This window comes from Lagenorhynchus albirostris, chromosome 5, assembly GCF_949774975.1.
Source record: "Lagenorhynchus albirostris chromosome 5, mLagAlb1.1, whole genome shotgun sequence".
NCBI classification, from domain to species: Eukaryota; Metazoa; Chordata; class Mammalia; order Artiodactyla; family Delphinidae; genus Lagenorhynchus; species Lagenorhynchus albirostris.
In genome coordinates this window covers 1,795,156-1,810,910 of record NC_083099.1, presented here as the reverse complement: position 1 = coordinate 1,810,910, position 15,755 = coordinate 1,795,156, and the positions used below count along the sequence as shown (strand labels likewise).

General features: G+C 41.4%; 1 pseudogene; it reads left to right on the top strand.

Moving 5' to 3' along the window:
- Positions 1 to 11,816: 11,816 nt before the first annotated feature.
- On the top strand, positions 11,817 to 12,275 carry LOC132520346 (large ribosomal subunit protein uL23-like; annotated as a pseudogene).
- Positions 12,276 to 15,755: the final 3,480 nt, after the last annotated feature.

The following is a 15,755-nucleotide window of genomic DNA, read 5'->3' as shown; positions in this document are numbered from 1 at the left end:
CAGCAGAGGGGAGCGAGAACCGGTAACGGTTTCCCTTGCTCGCTTGCTGGAGGAGGGGCGAGCTGGTTCCTTATACGAGGTGAGGGTAGGGGTGGGTCCAGGGGGTGGGGCCAGAGGTGTGGCTTAGATGGTCTGCCCACCCCTTTGGTGGTGGTGTGTGCAGGGGGCATGCGCAGTGCCCTGCTTTTGCTCCTGACTCCCTGCTTTTGCTCGCACCTCTTCAGAAGTGGCAGTTGGGTTTTTTGATCTTTTTGTATCTTGTCCAAAGTTTTGCCCCAACTGTGCACGCAGCTATTTTTAGTCCCTTATAGTTTCTTTGTGTTTTGTTGCTGGAGGAGACGTTTGTCCAGGTGCCAGCACCGCAGCAAAGGGTCCCGGGTCCCGGGTCCCGGGTCCCGGCCTGTCTCACAGCCAGAGTTAGCAGAAGGAAGACGTATGCAGACACTGGGAGATCTTCTCAGCCCCGCTGCAAGGGGACATTTTTGCACTCAGGTCAGGCTCTCTCCCCATTTTAACATCATTCTCTGCCTTGTAGCATAAACTCCTCCCAGACCTTCCTCCAAAGGGAAGCGAACTGTGTGGTCCAGCTCCTAAAAACTCTGTTTTTTATATATATATATATATATATATATATATATATATATAATGCTGTTTCCATAAGGTGAGGATCCTTATCGTAATGACAGCTAGAAACGGACTCTACCTGGAGCACTTAAACTTTATTGGGTTATTGTTTTATGGTTAAAATGATGTTCTTTTTCTTCCCCTGTTTTGTCTCTCTTCTACCACCAGGTCTGACTCACTTTAACAACAGTTTCTTTCAAATTTAGTCATTTAACTCATTTGTTTTAGCTAGGCTTATGCCCTATTCCAGATTCTCTTTCTGATCAACATTTCACCCTTATAACATCTACCCATCTTTTACAAGTGTTCTTTGAAATTTTTATCTTATGAAAAGGATCCAATTTGTGATTTTTTTCCCCATGTTTTTCTTGCTTCATTTTTCTTTCGTGTTACTTTGCTGCCTTAATACACAACTATCACAGGAATAGCTATATCCTCTATTATTAAAACTCCTCTCACTAAACCATGTAAACCTGCAACCTCTAATCCTTTCTTTCCAGGGTAACCGTCTCTTAACCGGGCCCAGGTGCTGGATTCAGAAATAACATTTTCCCACTGCCAGGTAGAGCTGTGACCTATTTCCTCATCCCATTGTTCTAAGGGTTGCCATGTTACCACGTCCTTTGTGATTCATTGGCTGCTCTAATTATAAATCTGTGCTATTCCTGTAATAGACACCAAGTCTCAGGGTACATCTCTGTATGCCACATCCTGGATATCTCTTCCTTCAGGGACCACTTCTCTTCTCTTCTGTGGGAACGTGGATGTGGGAAGCACCCATCCCAAGAAAGCTTGTTCTCTACACCTCTGTCTTGACCGAAATAATTCCATGTGCAGTTTTCAAATGTGTCCCTCCTGGGGCAATCCAAGACCTAATATCAAAATCATTACCCTAATTTCTAGCTGAAGGACTTTCTTTCCCTCTCTCTCCCATTTACTTTTTTGGCTGCTCTGTGCAGCTTGTGGGATCTTAGTTCCCCAACCGCGGATTGAACCCAGGGCCCTGGCAGTGAAAGCACCAGGTCCTAACCACTGGACCGCCAGGGCAGTCCCCCTTTTTCCCTCTCTGATGTAAGCCACATTACAACACGTTCCTGATCATTGAACCCGTTGCCACTTCTCTATATTTCTTTTTTTTTAAATTGAAGTATAATTGATTTACAATGTTTGGTAATTTCTGCTGTACAGTAAAGTGACTCAGCCACACACACATGTATGTTCTTTTCTATATTCTTCTCCATTATGGTACCACTTTCCTGTATTTCCTGGTTTGATCCCAGACAACTCAGCATGTAATCTGTATAAACAGGACTCCACAGCCCTATGGGCATCAGTCCCTAATGGCTCTCCCACAGCTTTGCAGATCATGTACCCCGAGTACATGGTAGCCTGGGCTACCATGGTTCACTTCTAGGAAACATGACCAGAACCAAACACGTTACTCAGCTCTGGGAGATTCTCTTTATACTGCATGCCACCACTGTGGGCAGAGGCCTTGGATTTCAAATATAAGAACTCAGCAGAATCAAAGTCCTGCCGATACCAGAGAAGAAGTAAATAGATTTTTAAAAGTATTAATTTCACATTGAATCTTGAATACATTTTCCCTATAGATGAGGTGAAATTCCCCATTAACCTCCATCCCCAGTACTCCACTAACTCCTCAGTTTTAACAATGGTCATCTTTTTTTTAATTTTGGTGTATATTTCCAGATCTTTGTCTATACATTTTTATACTTCAGCATATTACCCGTAAATAATGAATACTATCATTCTGCATTTTGCTGTTTTTTTCTTTAACCTAATAACATGCTGTCTTAGTTTGCTAGGGCTGCCATAACAAAACACTGCAGACTGGGTGGCTTAAACAACAGAGATTTATTTTCTCACAGTTCTGGAGGAGTGAAGTCCAAGGTCAAGGTTTGCTTTCTCCTGAGGCCTCTCTCCTTGGCTTGCAGATGGCTGCCTTCCTCCTGTGAGCTCACAGGGTCCCACACACTGTGTGCACTTATCCCTGGTGTCTGTGTATGCTAGTCTCCTCTGCTTGTAAAGACAGTAGGCGGTGTGGGTTAGGGCCTACCCTAACAGCCTCATTTTCGCTTAATCACATTTTTAAAGGCTCTATTCCAAATAGTCATATTCTGAGGTACTAGGGGTTAGGGATTCTTTTTATTATTTAAAATTTTTTTTGTTTATTTTAATTTTTAATTTAACTTTTTTATATTGGAGTATAGTTGATTTACAGTGTTGTGTTAGTTTCAGGTGTACAGCAAAGGGATTCAGCCATACGTATACATATATCCATTCTTTTTCAGATTCTTTTCCCATTTAGGTTATTACAGAATATTGAGTAGAGTTCCCTGTGCTATACAGTAGGTCCTTGTTGATTATCTGTTTTATATGGAGTAGTGTGTATATGTTGACACCAAACTCCTAATTTATCCCTACCCCCGACCTTTCTCCTTTGGTAGCCATAAGTTTGTTTTCAAAGTCTGTGAGTCTGTTTCTATTTTGTAATTAAGTTCATTTGTATAATTTTTTTGGATTCCACATATAAGTGATATTATCTGATATTTGTCTTTGTCTGACTTACTACACTTAGTATGATAACCTCTAGGTCCATCCATGTTGCTGCAAATGGCATTATTTCATTCTTTTTTTATGGCTGAGTAGTATTCCATTGCTACTAGTAATGCTACTAAAAGTAGCATTACTAGTAGTAGATAAAGAAGATGTGGAATACTACTGTACTAATAGTATTCCACATCTTCTTTATCTGTTCATCTGTTGATGGACATTTAGGTTGCTTCCATGTCCTGGCTATTGTAAATAGTGCTGCAATGAACATAGGGGTGCATGTGTCTTTTCAAATTATGCTTTTCTCTGGATATATGCCCAGGAGTGGGATTGCTGGATCATATTGTAGCTCTATTTTCAGTTTACTAGGGGTTAGGGCTTCTTTATATGAATTTAGGTGGGTGGTGGTGGCATAATTTAACACTTAATGCATGCCTTTGCTGATTTTTCCATGTTAGAACTTAAAGATTATGTTAGTCATAATTAGATTCAAGCAATAGGAACCACGAAATAAATGGCTTAAGAATATAAGAATTTATTTTTCCACCCACTTACAAAGTGGAGAGAGAGTCAACCCAGGGTTGGTCTCGTGTTCCCTGGTGTCAGAAATGCAGCCTCCGGGACTTCCCTGGTGGCACAGTGGTTAAGAATCTGCCTGCCCATGCAGGGGACAAGGGTTTGATTCCTGGTCCGCGAGGATCCGACATGTCATGGAGCAACTAAGCCCATGCACCACAACTACTGAAGCCTGTGCTCCTAGAGCCCGTGCTCCACAACAAGAGAAGCCACCACGATGAGGAGCCCGCGCACCACAACGAAGAGTAGCCCCCGCTCACTGTAACTAGAGAAAGCCCATGTGCAGCAATGAAGACCCAACACAGCCAAAAATAAATAAATAAAGTTTTAAAAAGTGCAGGCTCCTTTCAGCTTGTTGCCCCTGCAGTGTGATACAATCCTTGTCAAAATCAGCTATGATCCAAGACAGCTCAGAATGCCAGCCACTTTGCCTGAATTCACAGTCAGCTGGAAGGAGGTGCTTTAAGAACCATCCCTGTAGTTATGGACATCACTCATACTTGTGTACCATTGGCTAGAACCTAGTCACATTGTCTACCTAACTGTACAGGAAACATATCTGCCAGGTGTGATGAGCACACTCCCAGCTAAATAAGAAGACAAGGCTGTTCTTATCTTCTTTACTGATAAAGAAGTTAAGAACAAGCATTAGGGAAAACTAGCAATGAAATATAACTATTTTCTGGATGGCTGAGTGGTTTGGGTGTTTGATACCTTTTTGAGAAGAAAGCAATTGGAGTACAGAAGAGGGAGAAGAATTTCTAGTTTTTGCTGTGATTTCCAGAAATCTCTGGCCATTCTTGACTATTGTGTCAAACAGCTCCCATATACCCTCGCAAGTTCACCTCCATCTTTTCCCTCACCCCACTCTCTGCCTGGGGAGGCGGCTTGTGTGGATTATACCCACGAGTTCCTTTGCCTTCTGGCTTCCAATTGGGTTGACCCAGAAGGAAGCCCTGATACAATCAGAGGGAGTGTGGAGAGTGAGGTCAGAGATTTTTGACACTTGTATTCCTCCCTGTGAGACGGCCTCAGGCTGGCTGTGTCCCATGAGTAAAATCATTGCACTTATTTTCTGTCTTTCTTTTATTTTTCCTTTCCAATCTGGATACCTTTTTATTTCTTTTCCTTGCCTGATTGCACTGGCTAAAATCTCCAGTACAATGTTTTTGTTGTTGTTATTTTTTGGTTTTGTTTTCAGCTTTATTTATTTATTGAAGTGTAGTTGATTTACAGTGTTGTCACTGCACTTTTGAAGGCCTCCTTGTCTACATGGCTTCTTCCCTTTGTCCCTTTTCCCCTTTAGGCCTATGAGTGGTACCTGCTTTTCTGATCTTACCAGCTCTAAGTTATTACACTACCTCTTGAGGTTTCCTTACACTTCAACCCATATGTGTATAAATACACACACACACACACACACACACACACACACAAAGTTGTCCAATTTGACAGGGTCAAGTAATTCCTGTGAAAAGCTTGACTAATAAAAATACTGAGGCTTGAGGTAGTGGTTCTCTGGTATTCCAGTAGCAACCTTATTTTGTGCTGTGTGAGATTTTCACCCGGTTCTTGTCATTCTTTTTGGCCCACTTGTTTTACCTCTGGGGATCACTGTGGTCATCTCCAAAGTAAGAAACTACCTAGATCAGTGGTTCTCAAACTTGAGTGTGCACCAAAATAACCTGGAGGGCTTGTTAAAACACAGATTGATGGACCCCCACCTCGAAGTTTCTAATTCGGTGGGTCTGGGATAGGACCAAGAACGTACACTTCTGACAAGCTCCCAGGTGATCCTGCTGCCGCTGCTGCCAAGACCTCACTCTGTGGAACCCTGGTCTAGAAGATGGTCTCTAAGACCTGATCCACTTCAGTATTCAGGGACCTCTGATCAGCCAGTGTGGCATCGCTCTGCTTTACTGTTCTCGTGGGTGAAATGATTCTACTTGTTGTCTTTTGGAGGAATCCTCCCAGTAATAGCTACCATAGATGCTGTGCCCATAGCCATCTGAATCAGATGGCCATCATGTTGAATTATTTAGGAAATAATAGAAACTGGGTCAAAGCATACACACTTGGAGAAATAAAGTCATCAATGCCAGGTCCACTTTTACAGCACACATTCAAGGATTTCCCATTTGTGTCATTCCTTAATAGATTTCAATATCCAAATGTTTTCATTCGTCTCTCATTTTCACATTTGGCTTGCCTCTGAATTTTACATTTGGTCAAAAGTATGTGACAATTGGTGAATATGTCTTAGCCATCTGCTAGAGTATTAGTTTGCAGACTGAGATCTGTACTCGATTTTTCTTCTCTGCCCAACAACTCCTATTATAGTTCTCAGCCTATGTTAGGTAGTCAGTAGTGTTAAAGAATAAAACATATATAATGCCATTCAAGGAACCTTCTCAGGCCAGTTGGATAAACTGTCCAGAGAGGCAATCTTTTATTTTGTTTTGGTATACTGATGTCTCAACCTGTCATGCACATTGACTTATATTGTGCATTTTTTCAATAATGATGGAATTCTCAGTAAGCTGTGTGTTTCATATCTGCTGGGGGATTTGCAAGTTATTCAATCCCTGGACATTACATCAAACCACTGCCAATCCGAGCTCATTCATGTGAATTTCCTACTGACAGTGAGCTCAGTGCCAGCCTCTTAGATTTCCGCCAGTCTCTAACAGCCTGGACAGTTATTTATATGTTGATCCATCGAAGGCTAAATAAGAAGACATATACAAATAGGAGGGATGGAGGTAGGCAAATGGCAGAGTGGTGTTTTGTTTTTGTTTTTGTTTTTACATACATCCACTCTTTTTTAGATTCTTTGCCCGTATGGGTCATTACAGAGTATTGAGTAGAGTTCCCTGTGCTATACAGTAGGTCCTTATTAGTTATCTATTTTATATATAATAGTGCATGTATATTAATCCCAATCTCCCAATTTATTCCTCCCCGACACCTTACCCCCTTGGTAACCATAAATTTATTTTTTACATCTGTCACTCTGTTTCTGTTTTGTAAATAAGTCCATTTGTACCTTTTTTAAAAAAAATTCCACCTATAAGCTGTATTATACGATGTCTGTCTTTTTCTGTCTGACTTACTTCACTCAGTATGACATTCTCTAGGTCCATCCATGTTGATGCAAATGACATTATTTCATTTTGTTTATGGACAGACTGTCTTTTGATTTCCAGTTTCTAAAATCTGTGGTCTTGGAAACCAAGCAGACAGACCTGTGGTTTATTAAACCAGACTGAATCCTACATGAGAGGTTTTAATAACCCAAACTGGAAATATCTGTGGGTTTGTTGCGGACGGGACTCTGACAGGATCTGGTCTGGAGCTGTATCTGGAGCTACAATCCGAGTGGCCCAGGATAGCATTCTGAGGTATATTTCCTTACTCCTTGCCTCCCTTTCTCTTCCTTCTAAGGTAGGATTGTAAAAAATTCCACTTTACCAAGAATAATTCTGGATTTGGTTGCAAGGAAGGAATAGCATTTTAACTTGCTTAGAAAAAAGAGGCATCTATTACAGGATCTTATTCATCCATTCAGGAACTATGTAGTGAATGCGTACTTTGTGCCAGGCATTGTTCTAGATGCTAGGGATACATTAGTACATAAAAACATATAGAATCCCCGCTGTCATAGAACTAATGATAATCCTATGCCATCACCAAAAGGCAGGGTTGAGGCTGGACCTCCAGAACCAGGACTCAAATCCCATCATGTCTTTCTTTGTTTTTGCTTCTGCTCTTGTCACTGTGCTCCTGCAAAGAGCATCCAAGCCTCCCATCTGATGCCTTTGCCATTAGAGAAGATCCACCCCTTTCCCTTCGTTCTTAGCGTGAAAAATTCTCTCATTGGCCTGGCTTGGGTCACATGTCTAAGTCACATGTATATTTCCTGACCTATCAATTGTGGCCAGTTGATATCTATAATTGACTCTCCTCACATCAGTGTTGGGATTGGAGGAGGAACACTTCTTCCAAAGAAGGGGGATGCTATTTCTTAAAGGAGGGTGTAGTGCTGGGCAGATAAAATAGTAGCAGTCTATTATGACATCCTCTTATGCTACTTTTTACTACATTCCTTTTTAAATTAAGGTTAGTGTGGACATGATTTATATTCCCCAATATATTCCCAAGACCCTCAAGGACAAAGATTGTTTCATTCACCTGTGTTTTCTTCTAATCAGGTAGCATGAAACCTTGTTCATATAATAGAAGCTTCATAAATGACTGACATTAATAAGTGGCCTTGAGTTGTTCAAATATCTCCACCATCTTGGGACACATTAAGAATTATAATGCAAGCTAATATTTATTGAGCACTTACGCTGGGTCAGGTGGTGCACTAAGTACTTTGTAACTATTCTATCATTTAATCTGTACAGCAACTCTATGCTGTAGATACATTTAAAAAATATTATTTCCACATTGAAACTAAGGCTTGGAAAAGTTAAGTAAACTTTTAAAAGTTACATAAAGTTACACTCTTCCTTGTTAGTATATCTAGATCCGCCTCATTTTGTTAATCAGTTACATAGCATTCTTTAGGTATTTTATGATGTATTTTGCCATTTCCATAGATGGATGCAGACTGTTTTCACTGTGGAACTCGGACTGAGGTTTGAACTCAGGAATCTCTGACTTTTAAGAATCTGCACCAAATCAATCTGCTGTAGCTTTCTGGTGCTCTTTGGGAAAGTTGTAATTTTATTTCTTTTATTCCAACAGGTGCCTACATGCCGTTCTTCACTCTTTGCTATTTTAGCACAGTGATTAAAAAGCACAGACATAGAGAACAAAATGTATGGATACCAAGGGGGAAAGGGGTGGAGTGGGAGGAATTGGGAGACTGGGATTAACACACATACATTGTTGATACTATGTATAAAATAGACAACTGATGGGAACATGCTGTATAGCACAGGGAACTCTACCTAATGCACTGTGGTAACCTATAGGGAAGTCCAAAAGGGAGGGGATATCTATATGTGTATGGCTGATTCATTTTGTTGTGCAATGGAGGCTAACACAACATTGTAAAGCAACCATACTCCAACAGAAATTAATTTAAAAAAAGCGTAAGACATTTCTCTTGTCTGTTCGTACTCTGGAAGAAACACGCTGAGGGGTGCCCAAGGAGGCGTGTGAAAAGGTGCTCATTGACGAGTTTTCATAAGAGCAGATAACTATAAAAAACTTGTGTCTGCCAATGGATGATGGCAAAATACATAGTAAAATTCACAAGAAATACTATGCATTGATCAAAAAGATTGAGGCAGGTCTGTTTGTATGAGCATGGAAAGTTCCATATCCCATGGTCAGTAAACAAAAACAACATTCAGAAAAGTATATATAATATGATTCCACTTGTGAAACACAAACACCACAAAATACCTGTGTCTAATGTGTATGTGCTGGAGACAAGGGATCAAAAACCCAGGCAAACTAGCAAGAGTTGGCAAGAGCCTGGTTTGGGTCAAAGGTCAAAGAGAACTTTAGGCATTTATATAATGATCTAATTTTCTAGCAAAGAGAGTATTTTTCAGCTGTTCCTGTTACTTATTTAAAATAATATAGAAGAACTTAGAAGTTTTGTCAGAGTTTTGTTAATGAGCACACCAGTGAGACCTTAGGGCCTATATTAGCAAGAATTATTTAAGACAGATATTGGTTGAGTCAGAGTTTTCTTCTGAATCAGGTTGACACTTGGAAAACTATACCAATCTTACATTCTTAGGTTAAAATAGCCGATCAAAGGAAATGGGAGAAAAGGCAGTTTTCCTCTACCAAACAGTATAGATTTGTCATTCATAAGCAAATAGCTCTCTCCTTGGAGACTCTGTAACCCAGTGGAACAGATGAGTGTCTTTAGGAAACTCAGGATGTTCACTTGTGACATTTTCTCCAGCCAGTGTTGTAGTTTTAAGCCATGTGCACAGATCCGCATGCTAAAGAGCTTCTTTTTTTTTTCTTCAATAGAAAATGAAATGTTATTTTAGGACTTTTTTCCTTTAATTATCTGTTTAATTTATTGGTTATCCACTGGCTTCTCTCTTTGGTGTGGATCTGTAGTTTTCTCTAGTACTTCTGGGAATTTTAATCTAATTTTTTTCATTTGCTCCAATTTATATTTCCCAAAGCTTATGTCTCTAATTGATTTTTGGTGTGAGTTTTGCACCTCTGTGATTTTTGTACTAGGTTTTCCTAGTGTGCCTGTTAGGAATATTGGCAAAGATGCCTCACAACTGAATAAAGACAAACACATTTATTGACTTAGCACGGCTTTTTCTCACTTCAGCCCCATTTCCCAGCGGTCCTACTTGGCATTTTGAAACCATCTGATGATTCAAAGGCCCTTTGAAGTAAGCTGAAATCATTAAAATGAATCTAAAAATCTGTTGGCATTTCCACAGCAGTTTCTTAACTCTATTGTGCAGTTCCAATCCTCCGCTAAAACCTCAACTCTAGATGCAATTTTCCAGGCAAGACCAACCCTGAAATTACCTTTTTTTTTTTGAGGAGGAGGATGCCAAGGTGGGAAGGTGCTTTCTGGCAGCCTGGCGCTGCCATCACCAGCCGTGAATTCTTGCAGGGGTTTCACATTTCCTGTTTGCAGCTCCATCCTTCCCCTCACATTGGCTCTACTGTGTGAAAATGGAAGCTGGCAAACACCACAGGATTCTAATAAGTTTCTCAGTATTGCAAGCTGTGTGACTTTCCTTACTGTGGAACAAGGTAGCAAAATGAAGCTAAACAACAAACACGTTTCCATCAACAAAATCTGTAAAACTGCGATGTAAACTTCAGCTCCAGAAGCCTTAATTTAGCCCACTTGAGAAACTCACCTCCTGCTTCTTTACTTTGGAGAAGACAAATTTATTTCTCCTTTTTCGATTTCTCTTACTTGCTAAAAAGGCTGATGGGTTTCTAGCACAGAAAATATTTTAATAGAAGGACTTTGACCCCTTTTTCCTTCCTTAGGACTTTTTCCTTCTTAGGACGTACATGGCTAACGGGCTTTAGGCAGAAGAATGAACAAAATGAGCACAGGACAAAATATATTTCATAAGAATGTCTATTCTTGGAGAGTTTTCCTCCCAAGGAACATACTCATAACAGTTACTTTATAAAAGAGGTAGATTCAATGATCACTGAATTAATTGAAGTTCAAAAAATGCTATTACATTTATTGAATAAAAAGAGATGCAGAAATATCTTAATGAAGCCAGATGTGGTGTGAATTCTGGGCATTCATGCAAAGACTGTATAAAATAAAAGTGTATACATAAGAATATGGTTTTGAAGAACAATGAACTTGCACTAAGTTATCTCAGCCAGCACTTCCATTAAATGATAGAAATTTGTTTAAGAGGGTAGAAGTGACTAAAAGCACCTGCTAAAGGTCATCTTGTTTGGGAGGTTTTTCTCCACTTCTCTATGGTCACACCATCCTTCGTGCACCTTTGGTATTTCCTTAACACCTGTGTTAGGCCTTTATAACAAATGTCATAGACTGTGTGGCTTAAACAACAGACATTTATTCTCACAGTCCTGGGGGCTGAAGTCGAAGATCAAGTCACCACTGATTTGGTTCCTGGTGAAGGATCTCCCATACTCCTTGCTCATTCTGCTGCTCGGGATTATTCCTTATACACATCAAATGAGATATGCCCCAGGGCCTTTGCACTTGCTGTTCCCTCTGTCTGGGTGCTCTTTACTTGAGCACTGCTGGCTCCCTCACTGTTTTCAAGTTTCCATTCAAATGTCATCTGATCACTCTGTCTCTTTATTCTCCCATTTTTCTCTAGTTCCTTTCCCTAATTAATCTTTCTCCGTAGCACAGATCGCAACCTGATTATCATTACTTATTCATACAGGTATTGTCTTATTTCTCCTATTGGAATGTCAGCTCCATCAGGGCAGAGTTTTTGTCCTATTCACCACAGTAATCTCAGAATCTAGAACAGCACCTGGCACTGTTATGAAAAGGAAAGAAAGACACCCTTTTCACGAAGATGACGCTGAAGGCGAAGAAGGAAACCCCGCCCCTCTCAAAACTGCAGCCAAAGCAAAGGCTTTGAAGGCCAAGAAAGCAGTGTCGAAAGGCGTCCACAGCCACAAAAAAAAAATCCAGATGTCACCTACCTTCCGGCAGCCCAAAACGTTGCAGGAGGCAGCCCAGATATCCTCGAAAGAGCGCCCCTGGGAGAAACAGGCTTGACCACTATGCCATCATTAAGTTCCCCCTCACCACCCAGTCAGCCATGAAGAAGAGAGAAGACAGCAACACACTTGTGTTTGTTGTGGTTGTCAACACCAACAAGCACCAGATTAAACAGGCTGTGAAAAATCTCTATGACATTGACCCGGCCAAGGTCAATGCCCTGATCAGGCCTGATGGAGAGAAGGCATATGGTCCACTGGTTCCTGACTATGATGCTTTGGATGTTGCCAACAAAATTGGGGTCATCTAAGCTGAGTCCAGCCAGCTCATCCTAAATATGAAAATTTTCACTCTTGAAAGAAAGAGAGGAAGGAAGGAAGGGAAGAAGGAAAGAAAGAGGCACATTTCCAGCCTACTTAGAATGACAGGTGATCTGATCTGATAAACATCATCTGGTGGAAATTATGGTCATTTTGATGATGAAGAAAAAAAGAAGTGGTTCTGTGTCAAGAGATTCTTTCTTGGACTTTGTGAAAGACTCAGGAACTATCTTTTCCTCAAGTGGAGTTTCTTTCTTCATGGATATTAGCAGCATGAATTTAATTGGCAAAGTGTTAATGGAGGTAAATGCGCATTTCTTTTAAATAGTAAAAGAAAATTCTTTGAGCCTTTTGTTTTTTATTGCTTGTGTCTTGCCAAATGTCTCTGCATAACCTCCAGCCTTGGGTGGTGGACGATTAGGAGGACTTGGTGGTGTGGCCTGGAGCTAAAGCTGTAGGTGATATGAAGTCATCCCAAGAGAGCTGGTGTCCTCAGGGGTTTATGATCTGGGTGCAGAGAACAGACGTTCACTTGCAGCGTCTAAGACAGTGCATGTAGGATGCAGAACTAAGATGAATCCTGCAGTTTAAAAATACTGCAGAGGGCTTCCCTGGTGGCGCAGTGGTTGAGAGTCCGCCTGCCAATGCAGGGGACGCGGGTTCGTGCCCCGGTCCGGGAAGATCCCACATGCCGCGGAGCGGCTGGGCCCGTGAGCCATGGCCGCTGAGCCTGCGCGTCCGGAGCCTGTGCTCCGCAACGGGAGAGGCCACGACAGTGAGAGGCCCGCATACCGCAAAAAAAAAAAAAAAAAAAAAAAAAAAATACTGTAGAGATTCAGAGGAAAATCATGCCTGTAGGCCAGAAACATAAGAAAGCCTTGTAAGGAAGAGAGGATTTGCACCATGTCAGGAAGGTAAGCTAAGACCCTGCTGGTACAGGGGTAGGGAGCATGGCTGGCATAATTCAATCGCTGACGTGTTTGAGGGACCAGGAGGCCAGGGTGCTATTTCCATGGCTGTCGCATTGGAGTGGAAGCAATTGCTTGCTTCTCCATCTACTTTAGAAGTACCACATTGCACAGTGGACCTTGGCCATCTGACTTTCTTTTCAACTTGGGCAATCAAGTTGGAGCTTTTCTAGTCTGAGACTTTTTTGCCCTTGAGCAAAAGCACTCACTCTAAATCACAAGACCCTCCCTTTTCTAGGAGTAGACTGTCTCAGGTATGTGATATTGGCTGCCATCCTCCATATTTACTTTGGAACTTTACTGCCACTGATGGAAAAAGTAAAATAACAGTGTTCTTTTCTGTGTGTGTCTTTTTTTTTTTAATTGAAGTATAGTTGATTTACAATGTTGTGTAAATTACTGCTGTACAGCAAAGTGATTCAGTTACACATATATACATTCTTTTTCATATTCTTTTCCGGATATTGAATATAGTTCTCTGTGCTATACAGTAGGACCTGGTTGTTCATCCATCCTCTATATAAAAGCTAACATCTGGGCTTCCCTGGTGGCGCAGTGGTTGAGAGTCCGCCTGCCAATGCAGGGGACACAGGTTCGTGCCCTGGTCCGGGAGGATCCCACATGCCGCGGAGCAGCTGGGCCCGTGAGCCATGGCCGCTGAGCCTGCGTGTCCGGAGCCTGTGCTCCGCAACGGGAGAGGCCACAGCAGTGAGAGGCCCGTGTACCGCAAAAAAAAAAAAAAAAAAAACTCACATCTGCTAACCCCAACCTCCCACTCCAGCCCTCCCCCAATCCCCTCCCCCTTGACAACCACCAGTGTGTTCTCTATGTCTGTGATTCTGTTTCTGTTTCATAGATAGGTTCATTTGTGTCATATTTTAAATTCCACATGTAAGTGTTATCATATGGTATTTGTCTTTCTCTTTCATAACAGCATTCTTAATCCCTGTCTCTAGGGGATGATGTGGGGAACTCGCCCAGCCAGCAAGGTCACCCAGTGTGGAAGGGGTGATGGAGCGCCTCAGAAGTTGTAGGGAGCTCTGAAATCAAGGGCATCTCAAAGCTCCTGCTGTTCTGTGATTCAGGGCCTCCTGCCGGGCTCTCGGGCCAGCTAGATCAAGCTTCGCTGTCACACACCTCTTCTGCCATGGAGCGTTAAAGCATTTCTTAGCCTGACATTGCAATTTCCCTGACAAGGTTCTGGCTGACAGATGTTCCCCAAATTAAAAAGTAGCGTACCCTGCCTATTCACTATTTCATCTTTTCAAGGAAGGAGAACAATTACTTATTTATTTTTAAAGCAAAATCACTAACCCCGCACATTGTCACCTGCAATACAAGTTGGGTAATTTAGGAGCAGTCTTGGCTTCAGTGATGATGTTGGAACCATAAAGTGGATTCAATTTCAGATTTACAAGTTTCAGAGGGAGGTTCAAGAAACTGTCATATATCCTGACTTCCCTTCATCTCTTCACCTAGGGAAGTTTTTCTGCTTGTCGTGGCATCTTTGTGCTCTCGCTACTCACTTCCCAGCTGCTTTGGGGAGGTAAGTGATACCCATGAGACCTGGATCCTCTGGACAGTTCCAAATGCCGCCAAAGAAAGCAGCAGATGGGATAGGATTTTGAGATCACGTAGAAGATGCTGTCTCACCTGCATCTGCTCAGTCAGGGGCAAGTTGGTGGTTGAAAACATTTTGCATACTAACTCTGTTGTAGGTGTGAGACATTGCCCTGGAGCAGAAGGGGAAAAAAAAAGATCTAAGAACAGATGGAATTCTTTTTACTTGACACTGTAGAAAGCTGTGCAGAAATGATCACTTTTGGGAGAAAGGTATTTTAATTGAATGAGTCTTTGAGAAGGGACAGTATTATATACAGACCATTTCATATGGAAGATCATTTCCCCTTTCTTGAACATTTTTCTTCTGTATTTTTCATGACACTGTATTATCTCAGTTCACTTCCTATTTCTCCATCCACCTCAGATTTCTTCAGATATGTACCCAGGAGTGGGATTGCTGGATCATATGGTAGTTCAATTTTTAGTTTTTTGAGGAACCTCCATACTGTTCTCCGCAGTGGCTGCACCAACTTACATTCCCACCAACAGTGTACAAAGGAAGGTTTAAGGACAAAGTCTTATAAAAACAGTCTTAAAATATGTCTCTTATTATGGGCTTATGTTTGGGATTTTTTTCCCCTGTTAGCTTTGGATATTTAATGCATTTCAGGATCCTGAAACCCAGAACTGGAGGTATTTTGAGGTGAACCTACTAAGAATCCATTTTCTGCTTATTTTGCTCTATTTTTCGTGAAGTGAAAAATGAGAACATAAGGCCAAATTTTAGCGCATTGTATTAACATTAAGATTCAATAAAATCTCATGTCTTATAAATAAGAGGAAAGATCTCAGTGGCAAAGGAAGAAAAAGCAACAGATGACGGATGCTGTTCCTGCAAGATGAATGACCAAGTGTACTCACTGAATCCCATTTTCCATC